The sequence below is a fragment of the Chrysemys picta genome, chromosome 9 (assembly GCF_011386835.1).
Source record: "Chrysemys picta bellii isolate R12L10 chromosome 9, ASM1138683v2, whole genome shotgun sequence".
Lineage (NCBI taxonomy): Eukaryota > Metazoa > Chordata > Testudines > Emydidae > Chrysemys > Chrysemys picta.
In genome coordinates, this window is record NC_088799.1 from 13,803,921 (window position 1) to 13,824,305 (window position 20,385).

At 42.0% G+C, this 20,385-nt stretch overlaps 1 protein-coding gene across 6 annotated transcripts in view; it reads right to left on the minus strand.

Annotated features, from left to right (window-relative positions):
• NAALADL2 (N-acetylated alpha-linked acidic dipeptidase like 2) overlaps nt 1–18,110 on the minus strand; it is a 953,294-nt gene extending 935,184 nt beyond the window's left edge. For 4 of the 6 annotated variants that reach the window (XM_065557733.1, XM_065557730.1, XM_065557734.1 and 1 more), the window contains exon 1: nt 17,822–18,109. The gene's annotated coding sequence lies outside the window, so the exon portion shown is untranslated. Of the gene's footprint in view, nt 1–17,821 lie in introns of all 6 variants that reach the window. The other 2 variants (XM_065557737.1, XM_065557735.1) reach the window with 1 other exon arrangement.
• Nucleotides 18,111–20,385: the final 2,275 nt, after the last annotated feature.

The window sequence follows — 20,385 nt, forward strand, 5'->3', positions numbered from 1 at the left end:
CCAAAAAGCCAAACATGTCTGGGAAAATGGCGGCTCTGCTCCTCCCCGACTCTTCGGCTCTGTTTAAGAGCCGGGCTGCCCGAGCGCTACCGGCTTCGGGCAGCCCCCGTGCCTCCGGACCCTGCGCCGCCGGAGCCCGGGAGGGGAAGTGCCCGGCTGGGGGCGCAGGGTCCGGAGGCATAGGGGCTGCCCAAAGCCCGAGCGCTACCGGCTTCACGGTTTGCCGGGCAGCCTCCAGACCCTGCGCCCCCGGCTGGGCGCTTCCCCTCCCGGGCTCCAGCTGTGCTGGGGAAGCGCCGGCCGGGGGCGCAGGGTCTGGGGGCTGCCCGGCAAACCCTGAAGCCGGTAGCGCTGGGGCAGCCCTTTCCCTGTGGCTGGGAGTGGGAGGGAGGAGGGGCGGAGTTAGGGCGGGGAAGGGCGGAGTTGGGCGGGGCTAGGGGTGGGGAAATGGGCGGGGCCAGGGCCCGTGGAGGGTCCTCTTCTTTTATTTATTAGATATGGTAACCCTAGCTAAGGCTTTAGAGCAGACTCATTTAACTCTAACTCTCTCTCTAAGTGGTCTCGGTGCCACTAGATGGGACAGAATACCACACCCAGGAGGTGTGTGGGTTACAACTGCACAGGTCCCCTTTTCACCAGACAACCCGACATGCAGTCTGTCTCTGCATGCAGGCAGGTTTGAGGGGCTTCTACCCTGAGAAAGTGCTGGGATGGGCTAAGCACCGTCCACAGGCAGGTTTGCAGGGCTGCAACCAGGAAAGACATGTCTCAGCACTTCCTTCACAGGCTGCAGCCCCACAAACCTGCCTGCAGCTGGGGCCTCTCTTCCAAAAAAATGTTAATAAGCAGCATACTGTTGCCAATATCCAAATCCCATTAACATTAAAGACAATGGGAGGGAATTGTTCCCAACAAAATCTTACTTCTAACTGAAAATTATTAATATCTTGGTTGCTATTAAACAGCATGTACAGTAGTTCAAATGATAATAATGTTGAGGTTTACAAATAAGGAAAACAGGAATAGAAAATACTGCATGTTTGAATTAACATAGTGGGGGGAACCTCTGCTTCTGGGATTTTCTGACTTCTGAGTGTTTGATTTCTCAATCTTAACTTTGCACTAATAAAAGATTTTGCATTTAAAGATTCCATTTTTATTTCATTTTTTAAATGTACTGCACATCTGACTTGCTCCGGAGAAGTGTCACACCCTTTAAAAATGTGTTTAGAAAACCCCCAAAACTGGGTATGTGCTTGTACAAAATGTATAGCTTTAAACATCCATAACTTCAAAGCTAATGATCCCATTTACTTCCAATTTAGATTTTAAAAACTTAGTGTAGGGCTACAAAGCAAGCAAGCGTGAAGTGTCTACTTTCAGTCATTTTGGGATTCTGAGAGGGCCTATAGTCATGTTAAGTATCAGAGGGGTAGCCGTGTTAGTCTGGATCTGTAAAAAGCGAGAAAGAGTCCTGTGGCACCTTATAGACTAACAGACGTATTGGAGCATAAGCTTTTGTGGGTGAATACCCACTTCGTCAGACGCATGTGGTGGAAATTTCCAGGGGCCGGTATAAATAATAGTCATGTTTTCATTATATGTATTTACTGCAGAAAATTTTCAGCCAGAATACATAGGAAACTTTATTTTTCCACACCCATATTCATCAAAAACGGCTGATCCAGTTTCTCTCCGGTTTTTCCAAACATGCTGATCTTTGGGCTGACACCAAACATAGAAAATATCATCTCAAAAGGAAATGTTTCGAAAAACCAGGAGCATGTGAATAAAGAGGTTATAACAGAAGCTGGAACTCAACCTAAACAGCCGCTACTGTGGCAAACTACTACAATGAAAATGCGAAGAAGTCTGATAATTGAGCTGCAACAGGAACACCTCCTCTGTCTGGGAATTAAAAACAGCCCCCATTCCCTATGGGAATCCTTGCAAAATGACATTTGTCTTTTACTTGTGTAACAGCAAAGTAACCACACACAAGTCATACCTAGCCACAGACTACATGACACTTTTAAAACAGAGGCACCCTACTTTATAATATATAATAAATATAAATAGCCAGATATTTAATGACTTTCTCAAGGTTATACAAATACTCTGTGGTTAGGATGACCAGATGTCCCAATTTTACAGGGACAGTCCCGATATTTGGGGCTTTTTCTTATATAGGCTCTTATTACCCCCCACCTCCTGTCCCGATTTTTCACACTTCCTGTCTGGTCACCCTATCTGTGGTAGACCCAGGAACTGAACTCAGCTCTCCTGAACCCCAATCCAGTCCAATGACCTAGCTACAAAACCATGCTTGCTTGCATACATCAGCATCTGCCTTCCTGTAGATGGAATATGTAATAACCTTTTAGCTATTAGCATTTTTATAAATATTATTTAGGTTTATCCATGCTGGGTATGGGGAAAATACAAACAGACTTACATCCTGAGGCAGTCGATCGGCTCTTAGCAGCATGCATGTATGCATACGGCACATATTCTGTTTTTGCATCAGAGCTTTACATCTCTTTGCAGAAATATCGTTTGAGGCGATCATTACAGAGAAGTCCTAGTATCTGGTGGCTGCTATATGTCTATAGACCTTCACTGCTGAACACTTCCTACCATCTAAAGTACAGCATGTCAGATAAAGGGCATTTTCCATAGCAACATGCTTTACCAGACCAAGAACTCCTTCCCTTAATCATGTCAATTATTTTCCATTGCTGTTCTTCAAGGCCCCTAAAAGATCAGGACTGCAAATATTTAGATAGGCTTTCAAAATTCATTCGCAGATAAAATCCAGTCCATCAGGCAGAAGTAGAGCAATATTTGGTTTTTTTTCTGATCCCAGAGACATCTGTTTTCTCTTCAGAACTAGCTCCTTCATATTGTAGCTCCTTGGCAATGATTCCCAAAGCAACAGTTACTGGTAGCAGCAAGACTGCAATGCTCAGTGGAAGTCCTCATCACAATTCTTCACCTATTCTAGACATGGATTGCATATGTCCAGAAATTCAAAAATCTCCATCTGACTCCAGTTTAAATGTCTCTAGAGTGAATTGTGTGGGCAATTTCTGGGGCAGGGATCATGTGAATTTGTTATTACTAATTATGACAGAAAGCTAAGTTATTCCAAGCAAATATCTGCATTGGAAGCATGTTCTTAAGTATGCTCCAACTGTTATTATTCCAAAAACAAATTAAGCAAGGAAGTACCATAGAAAGCCAATTAGCTAATTTAGGCAGCAGCACAATGTAGATCACTGCCCTTATTTCCACCTAACATGATGTTCTGTGATTCAGAGAGGTCTATCCATTAGCATATATTTACAGAAAAGGCATATTTAATAGTGTTAGCCTTTAAATGCAGCTCATAGTTCCCATGTATGAATTCCTATGGGACCATGTAGCCAAAGATGTATTATTTTCATTAAAGATTTCGTTATTGGCTCATACCATATAATTTAGACTCAGTCTCTCAAACTTCAAATTGAAAGCCAAATTGTGTTTTAAAAAAAGTTTGAACTCAAGAGTTTAAGTATTTTTCATAGTTTTTAGAATTTTTTTAGTGCCTGAGAGACGTGTCACATTGACAGTGAAGAACTGGTATGAATAGTTGGGGAAAGAGACAGCACTGACAAACACAGACAGCCTGGAGGGACAGAAGCAGAAGGGATCAGGCTCAAGGGGAACAGAGGCAGATGAGTCTGTGACCACGAGAGCACACTCCCCTCCAGGACATGGATTGGAGCTTAAGATTCTTGAGTCTCACCATTCCTTTGCTGTCAGCAAATGTTTGTGAAACCCACTAGCAAAATCTGTCTTATCTCCATGTGGCAGCCAGTCACAGCAGTAGTAGGCCATTAACCTATATATTAGTTACTCCACTAGCTCAAGTGGCAGAAGTCTGTGCACTGGCTCTAAAGGTTCCAATCCAAGACCCATGTTACTAGAGTCAGAATGATTCCACTTGACAGAATTTCTGAGGGCGTGGGGAGGGATGGGGGACTCGGTTTGCTTTTAAAAAAAAACTGGGAAAACTATGTTAAAAGAATGTTAGCGTTGCAAAGTTAAGCACTCTAAATGTAGGAAATGCCAGAATTAAGGCTGCCCATGTAACCTTAATTCACACCCTTTTGTGTATGCATTAAGATACAGGTTTTTAATTATGATGATTTCTGTTTAAAATGTAGATTACATGATATGGCCCATCATCAAATCAAATTCTCCTTTTTTCCACAGGCCAGGCATGATATCAAGCTTCCGTGTTAACTGGGGGCCTGATCCTGAAAGGAGCACATCCAATCTCCACTCCCCATAGGCTTCAATGTGATTTGTTGGTGCTCAGTACTTCTTGTAATTAGACCACGTGTTCCTAAACTATCTCCAGGGCACCTTGAAGAATTGCTAGCTTATGGGACGTGCTGAATTTGTATTATTGTAGACAAAGAGCTGATGTTCAGTTTTTCCTCATCAAAAAAATACAGAGTGGCCTAAATGCTGCTTACTCTATATGAATATTCCCACTGGGCTCAATTCTTCTCTCCCACTGGTATAAAACTGGTGTAACTCCATTGACTTCATTTACTACCGTGAGTGGACAGTCAGGTCTTAGAGTCAAAGGTGGATAATCGGTGTAAGCAGAAGGAAAGTCAAAGCCCATAGATATCAGTGGGTCTATTCAGGGGAATAAAAAGTCAAAAATAGCTTCAAGTCTGGTGGTTTCACTTGAACAAACCCTCTGAGTTCCACCAGTCTTCCTGTCCTAACTATGGCAAAACTCCCATTCTCTTCAATTACCTTTAGATTATTTAAACCATGTTTCTTCCTTTTTAAAAAAAAAAAGAAAAGTGCTTTGAACTATTTGATTCCAGATCTCTGCTGAATTCAATCACTCCCAATAGCTTTCTCTTTCTTTAAAATCAGCATTTTCCTACATGTGTTCATGTCTAATAAACCTATTGCAGTTGGCAACATGCAAATCTGACCTTAGACTTTGCCTCTCCAAACTCCTAAAACAGTTATGCTGTACTGAGTAAATGACTTCTTGGTAGAGTCCTTCAATTTCACTCTGATCAAGAAACAGCTTGTCCACAGGCAATGATTTTAGGTTCCATCTTTGGGAAACAGATTGGGTACCTGATTATTTATTTATTTATTTATGTATTTATTGTCTTTCTGCCAAAATACCAATTACCTAGAAAATTTTAAAGCAAGTATTATTTCCACCAACCCCACCCACCCATATTATGTAACTCCACTGTCGGACAGTAAAATAAATGTTTCCAAAAATATAATAAAATTCTAGGATTTGACGATTTTAAACGAACTGGTATCAAATGTAATACAACCTGGTACATTTAGGGAGATCTAAAACCACTAATTTCACAGAGTCAATCTGGAAGAATGTTGTAGCTTCAGCAAGATACAAAACTTACTGGAAGCCCGACATACAAACACCATCTGCTCACTCACAAAAGGTATAATGTTTGAAACAACAACATTCCTTTCCCTTCCCCTCTCTACCACACAGTTACACTCCTGATGGAACAGAATGATTCTATTTATATAGAAAGCCTGAAAAATAAAGCACTGAAAAAACAGAAGCATATGGCCAAATAATTCTGCACTGCACTTAGAACATTCACCTGTAGAATAAGAGCTATAACAGGCTGAAAAATATAGTCCTGTCCACCTGGAAATTGCCAATACGCATGTTGTTTTCCTCAAATGAAAGTGTCATTCCTCACTAATTACATTATGTAGTTGCCTAGTTAGAGGTTTGTCACAGTAACCCTTTGCTAACCACTAATTCTATTCAGCATGGGTTTAGATTTTACCTTTGGTATCTGAAATCATGTATAATTGTCATGGTAGCTCTTAAAACTAGTAGCCAGCGCACTGTTCAGAAGATAGCAAGAATTTCATTTACTTCATTTGCTAAAAAATGTACAAATTCTTTTTTATCACCAAACATTGAAAAAAAATGCAAAATTTCAAACAGGCTTTGAAATAATGTTGAATATAGATGCACATATAAAACAGCAGTCAAGTTAAAACAAATGCTCCATTTAATTGTTTTAAACAAATTACCAAACTGCCTGATTGTAAACCTAATTTAAACTAAGAAACAGCAAACTTGTTTTAAAAAAATATTATTAAAGGAGACAAACGGGAAAATTTTTAAGCACATGGCTAGATATAAGTAGGAATATTGTTGTCCTCATAGCTATATTGCCAGTACAAAAGAAAGGTTTCATCATATTGCCAAACATCTCTACCCTGGAACATAGGTTAATGAATGACATAGCCGTTACAGGATCAATCTTTTTCACTGGCAGTGATTTGTATGCCTTCCATCCATGATCTCCAAGCCATGAGTGTTTTCCATTTTGCAGAGAGAAGATGGCTTAGAGCCCTTCCACTTTAATTTGCTTATTGTGTATTCTTCTCCATCATGTAATATCAAGGACACCTCTCCATGCATGCTATCCAGCTTTTACCTTCTAAGCAATGCTCTTCTTAAATGCTCATGTTTGTCTTGAATGTTTCATGACACTGGTAATGCTTAATCATTCAAAAGCCTTTCCAAGCAGAGGAGCATCATGACATTCTTCCGTCTTGCACAATGTCTCTTTCTAGCCTATATTCTTCCATTCACCTCAACTTGGCTGGAATATTATGTACCAGATGGTTCTTGTTAAATATACTTCAAAAAGCCTTTGCATCTACTGTGATGTTTTTCCTCCTGCATGTTAAACATTATTTTGGTCTCCTGCATAATGTTCCTTTGTAAGCAGTCCCATGATCACTGCTTCAAGGTCTTTAGGGATTTGCACAAAAATGTCACTTTCACTTACCAGTCTCGCCAGGTCCTTTTCATTTATCTTGATGCCCTTCTCCTTCTATTTGAGGATGGTTTCTGAGATCTTCTCCAGAAAAGAGGTGAAGAGTTTACCTGAACAAAGTCACACCTCATCTGACTTCACACTTCAATTTGATTTCTGCTCTCTTGTCAAGCTTCAATGTCAAGAAGATGTTTCATGGCTCTTATTTATTGTTCTTTTATTGCTTCCTATATTGCTTCTATGTCCACCAAGTCAAAGACCTTTCTCATAGTCTGCCAAAGCCATGTAAAGAAGCGAGAGCCAAAAACTGTAGAACATTCCTGCTGGCTCTTCACTGCAGGAGATAACGTATTGTAATGCAGATTTTCCACAGATCTCTGCAGGATCTTGCAGGTTCTATAAATGCCTCATGCCAAAAATTACAATAAAACTGTATTTTTCCAGTTGTCTTTGTTGTAAAATAATTTGCTGTATTCAACCGTCTTCCAAAGAAGTTGATCCATTCTGCTATATGGAGCGTGCTCCAAGGTAGAGAGATTGAATTCCACCCTCTACCCACAGCTGACTGAAGCCAAGAGTAGGTCCTATTCAACAATTCCTTTGTACAGAATCTCATAGAACCTAGTTCTTGTGGTCCTTTTTTGTAAATGAATTCATACTACTGTTGCAGTGACTGAGTCTGGTGGCTAGCATGACCGGGACGGAGGTGGGAGGTAATAGGAACCTATATAAGAAAAAGCCCCAAATATCGGGACTGTCCCGATAAAATCAGGACATCTGGTCACCCTACTGGTGGCATCTTTCCATTGTTCAAGAACTCTTGTTGGCAACATAGCATTCCGGTTCTCCAAAGCCCAGTGTACAACTTGTAAAGCATAAACATAATTTCTTGGTACTTCATTAATTTTCAAACTCTTAGTAGCCTTTTCAGTTCCACCTGTTCTGATTTCAGCAATATCCTTGTGTGATGAAGAATCATCTTCTAGGTAGCTTAATTCTCTTATGTATTCTTTATAAATTCATAGATTATAAGGCCAGAAGGGATCATTGTGATCATCTAGTCTAAACTACATATCACAGGCCAGAGGATTTCCCTGAATTAATTCCTGTTTGAACTAGAGCATATCTTTTAGAAAACCATACAACCTTAATTTAAAAATTCCAGTGATGGAGAATCCATTGCAACCCTAGATAAACTGTTCCAATGATTAATTACTCTCACTGTTTAAAAATTTACATCTTATTTCAAGTCTGACTTTGTCTAGCTTCAACTGCCAGACATTGGATCTTAATATACCTTTATCTTCTAGACCAAAGAGCTCTCTCTATTGTCAAATTTCTGTTCCCTACATAGGTACATATAGACTGTGATCAAGTCACACCTTAACTTACTCCTTGATAAACTAAACACATTGACTTCCCTGAGTCTTTCACTATAAGGCACGTTTTTCAATCATTTACTCATTCTCATGGTTCTTCTCTGCATGCTCTTCAATTTTTTTACATCCTTCTTGAAGTGTGGATACCAGAATTGGACACATTATTCCTACAGCAGTCACAGTAGTGCCAAATACAGAATTAATATAATCTCTCTACTCCTACTCGATATTTTACAGCTCAGTTTCTGTTCAAATCCCTCCTTCAACATTGCCTGTAAGAAGAGAATAAATAGCTAATAAGAACAATAAGTTCCAAGTTACTGATATTTCCATGGGTTCTCAGTAGGTCCCTTCTTCTCCCTGCTGGTCTTTTAGATGCAAGTGTAACCCACCCTCCTGGGAGTGGTGTTCTGTCCCATCTTGGGGCACTGAGACACGAGTGAGAGAGAGCGAGAGAGAGTGAGAGAGAAATGAATTAATGAGTCTGCTCTACAGAGGTATCTAACAGCCAGTTGGCTTTTAGCTCATGTGGTAGAGGCTCATGCACTAAGCTCCAGAGATCCCATGTTCAATTCCGCCAGCCGATGACCAGGGTCTGTTGGCGTTACTCAAGCTCTACAGGGCAGGGTCCATCTTAATTTTGTGTCTTAGGGCTGGTCCACACTAACCCCCCAGTTCGAACTAAGATACGCAACTTCAGCTACGTGAATAACGTAGATGAAGTCGAAGTGTCTTAGTTTGAACTTAAAGGTACTTACCGCGGGTCCACACACGGCAGGCAGGCTCCCCCGTCGACTCCGCCTACTCCTCTCGTGGAGCAGAAGTACCGGTGTCGACAGCGAGCACTTCCGGGATCGATTTATCGCGTCTAGACAAGACGCAATAAATCGATCCCAGAAGATCGACTGCTTACCGCCGAACCCGGAGGTAAGTATAGACGTACCCGTATAGTGAACTAAGCACATTGTTGGTGCTAAAAGAAATAATAAAAATGTTCAATGTTTCTATCAAGAAAAAATTCTCATTGTCTTTATTTACTTTGGTATTTTTCATATTTGTCCATATATAACTTTGGATTTAGCCTAGCTACTCTGTGCACAGTTTTCTGCAAGACTATATAATATCCTTAATACTGAGTTTGTCTTTAACAATGAACACAAAACACAAAGCTTTGACGTGTATTTGCTATATTGTATCCTTGTTTCACAGTAAGATTTATGGATCCACTCTATTCCAGTACACTTGCAGAGACTTAAGATCAAACTCGAAAGGTGCTGAGTACTCTCAATCCAATCCCGCAAAGCACTTGCATAACTTTAAGCACATGATTAAGCATGTGGGTGAGTCCAATGAAACTAAAGTTAAGCATGTGCTTACAACCTTTGTTGGAATGGGTTAAGAGCGCTCAGCACTTGGCAGGATTGAGCCCTTACTGTATTTTGACACACGCATACTCTAAACGTTTTAAAAATAAATCTATATTCGTTTGGTTTCAAAGTTATTTTTCTTCATGCTATAGATGCCTGCTTTCATAGGAGTTAAAAGGGAATTCAAGAAATGTTGGAGGATCCCATTCCTATTTCTTTTCCATTGTAAATTAAAGCTCATATTCCATTTATTCTGGTTTATGTCACTGTAAATCACTTTCTCCAAAGTCGCAAATTCCATGGAAAGGAATAGGATTTCAGCTGGCCCCCTGCAGGGTCAGGAAGGGTTCTCTCCCAACGTATGCTGCAGGTTTTTTTATTGTCTCCTTCCTCTGAAATATCAGGAACAGCCACAGCTGGAGATGGGGCATTGGGCAGGGATTTCTTGCTCACCTGCTCAGAGGCTAAATGATCACCATATGTGGGGTCGGGAAGGAATTTTTTATCCCAGGTTATGGGGGGGGGAGGGGTTTGCCTTCCTCTGCAGCATGTGGGTGCAGATCACCTGCCAGGATTATCTGGGTATATCTCAATCATTTCCCTGCCATTGCAAGGGCCTTGGGCACTGGTGATGCACCTCGGTCTCGCCTATTCTTTTTTGGTTGCACGTAATAGTCTAGTCTCTTGTGGGCTGTGATACTTTGACCTAATCTCGGTTGCTGGGTTTAGTGAACAAGTGCTAGGTGGTGGTGATGGCAGCCAAGGGCACACAGAAGGCCAAATCGGATGGTCTGGTGTTCCCTTTTGGCCTTAAACTCTGATTAATGATTAAGCCCAGATATGGTTCAGAGGCCCAACTGAGCTGTTTACAATGGTCTGGAAAATTGTTGCAGTAATATGTTGCTCAGTAAAAATAAATGAGACCTAAAAAAAAAAAAATCAATATTGAATACACGGAACAGTCAGGATTTAAATGGAAGTAAAACTCTTAATTTTGCATGCCACTGAGGCAGAAGGAGGCACAGACCCCTGCCTTTCATGCTGCAAATACCTTTCACTTCATGGGGGCCAGGAGTTCACTCTTTGACCTGACGTGAGCTTTGACTCAATAAGAGATATAGCATATTTGTATATTCATACACTTCAGGCCCACCTGTGTCCTCTGCCTTTATACCTAGCCATAAAGAAGCAGAATCAATGTTGTTTGCAAAACTTTCATTTTGTCATTTCCTGCCTTCTGAGTACTTAACTCATAGTTAATGTTTTCTAAATGTGGTTTCATTAAATGAAATTTCATAGTTTTTTCAATCAAGTGTACAAGCTAGAAAAAGAGAAATTCCATAATATGGAGGTACACCTCTACACCGATATAGACAAAAAATCATACCTGTTATAGGTGAAACTGCGTTATATCGAACTTGCTTTGATCCGCCGGAGCGTGCAGCCCCACCCACCCCCCTGGAGCGCTGCTTTACCGCGTTATATCTGAATTTGTGTTATATCAGGTGACGTTATATCGGGATAGAGGTGTATTTGGCTTGACATCACCAGGATCTTCTACCCTAAGTCCTTTTCTGTGCACTTTGGTAGGTGCACAGAACAGAGACTCTCAAGTTCAACCCTTAGAAGTTGTGCATTTGTTGAGGTAAGAAATTCCTGCATAGCTCTTCCTCCTTTACGGCACAGCCAAGCATGTACAGTGCAACCTTCTCCAACTGCACATTTCACAAGCTAGTGAGACCATCACACATGAAATGCACCTCCATGCACAGAGTTTTTAAATCTTTAATAAGTCACAACTCTTGTCAAATCAAAAATCAGTTTTCACAAGAACACTGAAAGACACTTCTCAATTAGAGCTATTTTCATGCCAAATTTCATCTCTCAACCCCTTTGCCCTTTAGGCAATAGACTTATGACAAAGAAAGTCACAAGGACAATTTTTAAACAATGAGAACATGTACCCACTCTCCCCCTAGGGCTTGTTTACACAAGTTTTTTTTACACTAGAGCAGCTACACCAATGCTGCTGCACTGGTGCAAATCCCTAGTGCAACTCTCTCCACCAGCATCAGAAATGATTTTGTACTGGCACAGTCTACCCCAGGGCAAGACACACCAAACAAATTCTTAGTGTAGACAAGTACTCAATCACAGGGGAAAGGAGAAAAAGAAACCAAAAATTCTACTGACAAAAGGCTAAAGTTTCCGAAAGTTATAAACAGGGGGTTCAAACAGAACATTTCTGCAACATTTGCTATGGAGGGCAAGGCTATTCCTATAGTTATAATATGAGAGTGCTTTATTATATCTTAAAAAGAGAGAATACTACACATGTGGACCCTTTCCCAAACAGGTCTCTTTGTGTGCTTGAAGTGTAATCAGAAAATTGCCCAAGATCTCATTCTTTGCTTCCTAAATTGATTCTATTCTATCTAGAGCGATATTTGATTTCGACACTTCATTGCACAAAAACATAATAATCAACAGAGCAAGACAGCTGCAAAAATTGGTAGCCAATATAGCAGCCTTGTGAAACACGTGTAGTGTAAGCTCCATGGATCTGCTGTTTGTGAAGTTTATAGAGACAAATGATTTATCTCCTCACACCAACATAAGAAGAGTCCTGAGTAGTGGTTCATGCTAAAGATCATTGTACTCCATACATAAAATTACCAAAAATATATGGACGAGACATAAACGTGATTGATATGGAGTTGGGACTATCTGTATAAAACCACATAAAAGATAGGGTATGGCATATAATAAAAATGAGTATGACCCAGCACAGTACTACTGTTTGTATGCTGTGCCCCACCACACAAGGAATGAGGCAATAACAGGGAGCTATTGTTTCTATAGGTAACAAAAGCCACCAAGTGCAAATTGCGTCTCAAAGCAAGAATGACACCAAGGTATGTCTTCATGGCAAGGAAGATGACAATCCTCTCGATTACAAAATAATATGTAATAGTGCTTTAAACATTCAGAGTAGTGCACGCACACGCACACACATTTTACAGTTATTTAATACTCAGAATACCCCTATGAGTGTAATGATCCTCATTTTACACATGGGGAAGCTGGCATACAGAAGGGAAGTGATTTACCCAAGGTTATACAGCAAGTTAGTGAACTGGAATGCAAAAAGTTCCCAGCTCCATGTCCTGTGGTTAGTCCACAAAACTACTTTGCCTCTTCTCTCACATTATACTGCATATGTCCATATTCAATTACACATGGATAATCTAGATCTTTCTTCTATCTATACACACAGAGAAATTTATATACAACACAACCGTATTTAAAACACTTACAAATTGAAGTAATTTATTCTTCACCATGATATTTACTATATATTGTTCCTATACTAACATTTAACATGTACATTTTACCAAAACAATAACAGTAGACATGTGATGGCCGCCCTCTTGCTCAACACACTGGGGATTGAAGCAAGGACCTGCAAAGCCCAAAAGTATGAATGGCCAAAGGCACAGATAGGACCTGCCATACATTGTTTTTAACAAATAGTTTATTCACCAAAAAAAATGCAGTTTTGGGTCAACTGGAACTATTTGTGAATTCAGAAGTGTGAACAAATTGTTTCTGCAAAAAAAAAAAAAAGTCAAAATATTTTGACACTTTCAAAACAAAACGTTTTGACTTTCAGTTTCAGAGCAACATTTTGTTGAGAAGTTTAGCTAGATTTATTTCTAAAAAAAAAAGAAGTAAATATACCTGAAAACAAACAAAAGAAATCATTTGAATCAAACAAAACACTTCATTCAACCTGAAATGATTTTTGTTGTTGTTTTGTTTTGGTGAGAAACATTTCCATTTTATGTCAACATGAACAAAATATGTTTTGGTTCAGCCATCAAACCAAAAAAACAAATTATTCACTCAGCTCTGTTTACCAGTGAGTTACAGATGGACTTTCAACATATCATCAGCTAACTTTTTGAAAACATTTTTTCAAACTGAAGAAAGTTCATTTTAAACCAAGTTCCCTCCTGCCTGCCCACTCAGGGTTGTAGAGGAAGACCAAAATGCAGGTGACACACAGTTATGTAACCACACTGTAAATGAAAGAACTTGGAAAGACAGGCCCATGTTCTAGTGAAGCTGGAAAACTTGTGATACAGGAGATATCGGATGCTATTACCAGGAGCGCCGCCAGCCTTTTTGCCGCCCCCGACAGAGGTGGCAGAAGGTCCCACCCCAGAAATGCTGACAACGACCGAGGTGGCCGAAGATCCGGCCGCCGTGGTCACCGCCCCACAAATGTTAGTGCCCTAGGCGACCGCCTAGGTCGCCTAATGGGTTGCGCTGGCCCTGGCTGTTACTGTAGTGAACCTGAGTGCAACCTGTGACAACCATTTGAGCCATAAGTATCTTTGTACTGATGTATACAACTGGTGGTTTTCACTATACATAACCTCCCCCAACTTCTTCATATATAATACTATGAACCAAATTCTGTGCTACTTACTTGAATAAAAAATCCCATTGACATCAACTTTGCTATGCTTGAGTAAAAACTGAAGCATTTAACCCATTAATATTGGATTGGTTAACAGGATTTTCTACATTCAGCAATGTGAATGGGTCTTCTGATATCTCTTAAGAGAATCAAGTGCTTTTCACCCTTGTTTGAAAATTCTTAAGGTAAGGAACCTAAAATATATAGGTTAACATGCAGGACCTTCTAGGAAAATTTCGCAATGCTTTATAATTGTATTGATTATATTAAATGCTGTTTATTCTGCATAAAATTGCACTGCTTAATAAAATTAGAACATACAAACCAACCTGCCTGCAACTCTAAATCATTTATTTTTCAATTATTTTAGACAAGTAATACATACAGCACTTCTTTTCTAGTCTAGAAATATCTCTACACTGAAATGCTGTGACTGCAAGATGAACAAAACTGGGAGTAGGCTCTTTTCTCGTCCTAATTTTGTTGATACTGGAAATAAATGCTGGATTATGGATGTACTTGGCCTCTTACAAAGGCTCTCTAGATTAAGAATCTAAAAATATGTTGCGTTGGTTGATATACAGTAGTTTGGCATTGTTACAGTACGTACTATCTAATGCCTTCTATATAGAGATTACTAACAAAATTGCTTGTATATGATAATATCAATAAAAAACTGTACTGAGTGATTTGAAAAGAAGCCTATATGAAATAGGTTATTTTTTAACAAGATATTCAGAATAAGATCTGAATGATCTGTTTTCTTTCCTTACTAAAGATTTGCTCTCTTTAGATGAACATAAGAATGGCCATACTGGGTCAGACCAAAGGTCCATCTACCCAGTATCCTATCTTCCGACAGTGGCCAATGAACAAAACCGGCAATCATCCATCCCCTGTTGCCCATTCCCAGCTTCTGGCAAACAGAGGCTAGGGACACCATCCCAGCCCATCCTGGCTAATAGCCATTGATGGACCTGTCCTCCATGAATTTGTCTAGTTCCTTTTTTAACCCTGTTATAGTCTTGGCCTTCACAACATCCTCTGGCAAAGACTTCCACAGACTGACTGTGCATTGTGTGAAAAAATATTTCCTTGTTTGTTTGTTTTAAACCTGCTGCCTATTAATTTCATTTGGTGACCCCTAGTTCTTGTGTTATGAGAAGGAGTAAATAACACTTCCTTATTTACTTTCTCCACACAAGTATTGCTTTCTCCACACAAGTCATAGACCTCAATCATATCCCCCCTTAGTTGTCTCTTTTCCAAGCTGAAAGTCCCAGTCGTATTAATCTTTCCTCATACGGAAGCCGTTCCATACCCCTAATAATTTTTGTTGCCCTTTTCTGAACCTTTTCCAATTCCAATACATCTTTTTTGAGATGGGGCGACCACATCTGCATGCAGTATTCAAGATGTGGGTGTACCATGGATTTATATAGAGGCAATATGATATTTTCAGTTTTATTATCTCTCTCTTTCTTAATGATTCCCAACATTCTGTTCATTTTTTTCACTTCTGCTGCACATTGAGTGGATATTTTCAGAGAACTATCCACAATGACTCCAAGATCTCTTTCTTGAGTGGTAACAGCTAATTTAGACCCCATCATTTTATATGGCTCAACTATAGAATTGTCAGTACAGTTGAAGTCAGCCAAAGTCCTCAGTGATGTTCTCGTTTGCTGTATTTGCCAAACCCATAGCCTTTACATAGTAATTCTTAATTATGGTCCTAATCCTGAACTCTAATTCACATAGGCAGACTATACCTCTATAGAGTCTAACTGAAGTGAATGGGGTGCTACCTAGGTGCAGGGATGCAACCAGTACAGATCATATTGCATGATCAGGGTTTAAATTGGAATCAATGAACTACCCATATGAGCATGGATTACTTGAGTGAATGAAGACTGAAGGACTGGGACCTTAGATGGGAAGAAAGAGTCTGGATAGATTTGTATCTTTGCATGCTTTCTGGAAACAGGGTTTTCTAGATGATGATTTTAATAGTTATTTAAAAAACCTAAGAGACATTGGCCTTTGTGGAAATTTTCTAAAATATCACTGATAAAAGTTACACAGCACTAATGATCTTCTTCACACTTCTGAAATTGTTAAAAATCCTTCAAAGTCTCATAAGGGATCAGAGCACAATTCAGTTTCTCTAAGTGTGTTAAGCTTTTTTTAAGTGTAACAGAGGCTACATTTTCTATTTCTCATCAATTTTACAAGTTAAAAAGATGTTCATCCCTAACTGCACAAAGAACAAACAAGAAAATAATCTACGGTCTGAGTAATTCAAGGCAACAAGTTAAAATTTAGAATCAAACACTGTGACAATGCAACTAATCATATTAGTGTAAGGGATATTTGCAATGCAGATTGCCTGTTACATTGCGAAATTTTAATGAATTCAAGACAGCACCTTAGACCCAGCTACAAGAGAGAAATCATGCTGAGTTTAAAATGTTATGTTTCTGGGTAGCTTGAATCACCTTCTATTTGCATTATGCAGATGACAGTGTCAGAATACTTAATTTCCAGTTTTGTCTGACACTAATATGCCCTGCAACAACAAGAAAGAGACAACCAATTTTTCAAAGTTTGCTGACTTCTTGTTACTGGTGAGCAAATTTAGCAGCAATCCTCATTTTGATACAGACCATTTAAGTCTTTAAAGTATTTCTGCATTTTGATACAGAAACTCTGTTGGAACAAACAGTTCACACACCCCATCAAGATGCCTTCTCTATTCTCAAAAGAGCCTCTAAGTATTTCCCGATTCTTTTTAAAAAAATAATAGGTGCCTTTGCTTTCACAAACCTTTGTCCGGCTATGTTATTTCCAACACTTCTTTGAATATATAGTTATGCCTACTGCCTGATGCTCATGCAACGTCGGAGATCGAAATGCCCTGCCTTTTTAAAAATGTGTTTTAAAAGACCAAAATAAGATCAACGTTAAAGCCAAATACTGCGTTCTTTCCTCAGGCAAAACTTCCAGCAAAGTCAGTGGGAGCTTTGCCTGAGTAAGGACGGGAGGTTTTATCCCTCTTCATCATTCTTCCCTGGGGTTCAAAGAAGATTTCTTTAAAACACTGCTGAGCTCGCCTCAGCGTCATTCTGAGACGGATTTCCCCCGTTCGGAAGGAGTATGCCCGGTCCCACCCGCCAGGAGTTCTCTGGTCAGTTTCTCTCCCACAGACACAGGCGTGACTTGTTACACAATGAATGGCACTCTAGCTAGCCCTGGCCGATCGCACTGCTGGGGCTTCGCTTCTGCTACAAACACGTTCACACGGTATTGCCACCACAAGAGAGGACCGAGTGAGGAGCAAGGACCCTCACTGATCTCGAAGCACACCCCACCGATCCCTCTGGCCACCCCCCGGTCAGGAAATGGCTCCAGCTGGCAGGCTGCTGCAGCTGCTCTGGACCAAGCCTCAGCTGAGTGTCAGAGACTTCCTCCCCCCGTTTGGAACAGCCCATCACACCGCTGCTCGGAAGGGAGGCGAGCCCGAGCGGCGAGCTCCGGCGGGGGAGGGGGCAGAACTCGGGCGCAGCGCGCTTGCAGCTGGACACAGCTGGAGCAGCAGCGGCGCCCTACTCGCCTGCAGGCTGCACCCGGCGGGGGGCGTTCGCCCAGGCGCTTCTACCCGGGGGCGCCGCGGAGTTGGCAAACTTGCCCCCGCCCTGTGCAATTCATCTCCGCGTGTCCCATTACCTTGGAGAGGAGCGAGCCCGGGCGCGGCGCGGCGCGGCTGCACTGAGCTGGCTGGGGAGGGAGGGTTTTCAGCAGCCGTAAAGCGGAGAGAGCCCTTTCCCTTCCCTGAGCTGCTGTGTGTGCTCGTTGCAAGAGATCAGCAAAGGGCCAGGGCCAGAGCCAGAGGGAAAGAGAGAGCGAATGAGTCACAGCCAGGGAGACATGTCTGCACGGGGAGGAACAGGGTTTAAAGGGCAGGAGGAGAGGGGCTGTGGCGGGGAGAGGGGGGTGGATTCCTGCAGAACAGAACTAAAGAGTAGCAGAAAAGAAAAATCTGAGCCTAGCCACGTGGAAAAGCAGAAGAGCCTCTACCCTGCTCCCCACCCCCTTGCTGTCCAGATGGTCACTGTCCTACATGTAAACACGACCTTTCATCAACATGAAGCCAAAGAGGTGTTCAGTATCAGGTGTTCAGTGTCATCCTACCATCATTCAGGGATTTTATCCTCACGGGGCTCTAGCAAGTAGGAAAGTGTCATCCCACAGATGGGGAGGCAGGATAGGGTAGATTAAGGGCATTGTCTACACTACCAAAGGTCGTTGACCTTGGTTTCACCACCATACAGTCACCACAATAACTAAATGGCTTTTGCATCTCCACCAGGGGTGAAGGTGAGCCGGTACGGGCTGATACTCCGTACCAGTAAGAACCCGCACCGGCCCATACCCAGCCCACATTAAAGCGGCGGGCGCAGCAATGTTAAAGCGCTGCCACGGCAAAGGGCCCTGCAGCACTTTAATGTCCCTGCCCCATTGCCCCCTCCACCCCCGCAGCCTCTGACGGGCGCGGGGGCAAAGGGAGCAGTTGCCCTGGGGCCGGCGATTTGAAAGGGCTAGCGCAGCAGCGGCGTCCGGAGCCCCGGGCCCTTTAAATCAACACGGGAGCCCTGGGCAGTGCGGGTCAGGCGGCCTGGAAGGGCTGGTTGAGGGATGCTGACCCCCCAGCCCTGCCCCCTTCTGATCGAGGCCCCTCCCATTCCAGGGGCTGAAGGACCCCCCAGCCCGTACCAGTAAGTGTCCTAACTTACTTTCACCCCTGGTCTCCACACTACACTCCTAGTGTCGGCAGTGCGCATCCTCAGCAGGAGCGCTTACACCGATTGCACTGTCAGTGTGGGGCATCGTAGGATGGCTGCTGAGAGCAATGCACTGTCTGACACTAAGTCAACCTAACTACATCAACGTTGCTCTACTAGGCCTCTCGAGGAGATGGAGATCTTAAGTTGGCGTAGCAGGGCAGTTAAGTCAGCAGGAGCAAAATTTTACTGTAGACACTTACATAGGTCAATGTAATCTGTCTTGCGTCCACTTTATTCTGGCCTAACTAACTTGGCCAGAGCCACACAGAAAGTCTGTGGCTGAGCCAAGAATTGAACCCAGGCAATGGGTGTCTCACTCTAGTGCCCTAGCCACTAGACAATCCTTCCTCACAGCTGAACATGGCTTATTTTGTCTAGGAACTGGCCTAAGCTATACCGCCCAACGCACTCTTTTGCTAGTATACGATGTGTCTGTGTAACCCACACACCTCCTGGGTGTGGTGCTCTGTCCCATCTAGTGGCTCCGAGACCACTTAGAGAGTTAAAGGAGTCAGCTCTACACAGGGGTGGCTCTAGCTTTTTTGCCGCCCCAAGCACGGTCCTGCGGATTCGGCGTACCCGCCGCTGAATTGCCGCTGAAGCCGCAGGACCAGCGGACCTCCTGCAGGCTTGCCACCGAAGGCTGCCTGACTGCCGCCCTCGGAGAGACTGGCAGGGCACCCAGCCAGTTGGCTTTTAGCTCATGTGGTAGAGGCTCATGCACTAAGCTGCAGAGGTCCCCAGTTTGATCCTGCCCGCCAACGACCTGTTGGTGTTACATCTGCACTAGGAGGAGTTTTGAGTATAGCTATACTGGCAAGCCCTTTCTAATGTAGACAAGGCTTAAGGGAAGGAGAATAAGCTTTACCAGTGTAAGGTACCTTTATATCAGTATAACTGTGTCCACTCTAGGAATTGCACTAGTATAACTTCTTTGTATAAAAAAACCCCACCGCTGAAATAGTTATATCAGTAAAAAACTATGTAAACCACACTTAAGTTTAAAATCATGAGGCAGGAGCCAAATCATCTGTTTTGGGTCCTGTTTCTTAACAATCTGGTTTCTGAGCCTAAAAGCCGAGGCTTTAAGAAAAACAGTAAATACTGTGAGATTTGCGATAGAATTGCCAGAGTTGGCAACAGTGACAGTTGGCCACAATCTGCAGCGGAAATTCTGACCATTTGTCTAAGTATAGTTAAGTCTTTGAATGGGGTTGTTCAATAAAAAGTGAGCTTGCCCATATTTTGGGGCTGAGTTCTCATTTTCTCAGGCACATTAAAATGAAATAATACTGCTGCTGCAATTGCCTCTCTGCATTCTGCTTGCTGTTTTGGACAATTGGGCCAGGTTTTCCCATTTTTATGCTCTAGTTTTTAGTGTCTGACTTTCACTTGGGCTTCTATGTTTAGTTTTGCCCATACTTCACTATAAATTAAAATGTCATT